This window comes from Leucopleurus acutus (assembly GCF_964270905.1).
Source record: "Leucopleurus acutus genome assembly, chromosome: 6".
Lineage (NCBI taxonomy): Eukaryota > Metazoa > Chordata > Mammalia > Artiodactyla > Delphinidae > Leucopleurus > Leucopleurus acutus.
Window position 1 is genome coordinate 43,799,701 of NC_139149.1, and position 2,262 is coordinate 43,801,962.

The following is a 2,262-nucleotide window of genomic DNA, read 5'->3' on the forward strand; positions in this document are numbered from 1 at the left end:
TCCAAAAAAATGATTCTGACATCAGCTTAGTGAGACAAGAAGAAAATGATTTTTTAAAAAAAGTTAAGATTGTACTTTATTCTAGGATAGTCTAGGGAAATTCACAGATCAATCACAATATGATGAACGGAAGTTCCTGAACTAAGAATACAATTGCCAAAACCACATTGGCGACATCTCTTCATTTTTACTACGTGTTGCAAGTGCACATGACTCAAGTTGTGCAATTCTGGAAGCTAATCACTCATTGTTTTTAAAAATATAGTGTTATAAGAGTAAGTACAATAAAATAAAATGCATTTCTATTGACTGTTCTCTTTAAACAAAAGCAAATTGACTGAAATTGACAGAAGCCATTCATTGGTTATGCAATTATTTTCCCAGCTATGAACATGTCTTTCTGTTTAACTTGTAATAACTTAGAAAAAAGGTTTCAGTGACCAAAACAGGATACTCATTTTTATTGAGACTGCCCTTCCTGTCTTAAAAACTTTCTTGAGACTCCTTGACCTGATTCTAATATAACTGCGTTCCTTAAATCTTATTATATTGCTACTTTAAAACAGATATTGGGTTTATATTTTTCAATAAATTTTAATGATTTAAAAGGATCCCAATCCATTCAAGATTTGTCCCTTTTCTGAGACTATAGATGAAGCAAAAGATACATATATATATATATATATAAAATCAAATATCAGGTGACCATTCTAAATACTGCACAGTATAATTTTTTCCATCTCAAGAAAAATATCTGCATATTGTTGTTTATTCTGTAAAATATTCCTTTTTTTAATAGCCTGAACCAAATAATTTCTCATTTTTACAGGCTTCACTTCACTTTTCTCACAGTGAATAAATTGCAACTTATTTCCATGAAATTCACAGATGACACAGATCTTTATTTTGCATAAAGGCATAAAGAAGTGTCTAATATCTTCAATATTCATCTGCTAAGTGGACATTTGCATTGGGTTAGAACGGAAAAAGAGCCCCAACCCTCCCGCAGTGACAGCTGTACAAAGGGATGACATCTGACAGCTGTGACAGTGCTGAAGGGAAACTCAGATGACTTGCAGCATCCATGATCCAATTACAGCACACATCCCTCTGACAGACCCAGCAGCTTGACTCCAGCGTTTGGAAGGACAGTATTGATCTCTTGTCAGAAACCAGTTGCCTGCCTGCAATTGTGCGCTGCTGAACTTTGAAAAGCTATAGTACCCTCTTAAATGATAGGGGCAGTCAGGTTATAGTATTCAGGTACAAAGAGAGGTGCAAAGGGTATCTGCTAAATGCTCTAAACTTGAACAAATCATAACAATATGACAGTCCAATCATACTGAAGGAGCCCAGCTGATCTAGCTGGCTACTGTCTGTGCTAATGGAAAGACAGCTCTTTGTGTTTAGTGGGATGATCTTACTTGATGAAAAGGCCACTGCAATTAGTGCATGCTGGTTGGCTGTGCTGGGTGACAGCAGCATGGATGGTATAATGGCAGCTGCCAATAACCCTAACTTCAAGAAAACAGACAATTAGGACTTTGATCCTAACGCTGTTAGTCCTTTACTCCAGACCTCTGCTCCGCTTTTACTGTAAACCTCACAAGGGCAATGTGGTACAACCTCACCAAACAGAACAACTTGGTCAAGGGGTCAGCTGCCTTTCTCCTCTTGACTTGTGTACCTGCCTTCCTTTAGGAAAGAGAAGCGGGGGGGGGGGGGGGGGAGAGACTTACGCAAAATGTAACAAACATAAATATCTCCTTTCAACTATAGTTTAAAAGAAGCTAATATATGAGCATAAATGCTTTAAGATGCAAAAGTTTTAAATACATTTTAAAAATAGGGTGGTAAAAACAGGATGCTAAACTTTAAAAAAAGAGCTTTCTAATGGCAAGTGAGCTCATGTTTTAAGACACATGTAGGACTGACTATTAAGAAATTAGTATAAAATAAATAGGATACAAGGATGTAATGTATAGCACAGGGAATATCACCAATATTTTATAATAACTTTATATGGAGTATAATCTATAAAAATATTAAATCACTATGTTGTACACCTGAAACTAATATTTAAATATTGTAAGTCAACTATACTTCAATAAAAAAAGAAATTACTAAAATAATTAAAAGTTATCTCCAGTTTTTATTATTTTAGGATTGGATGAAGATAGATGAAATATTCTGAAGACTCAGCATACACAAAACTTATAATGCAGATTATTTTAGTGTTTTTCATCAAGTGCAGCTCCAGAA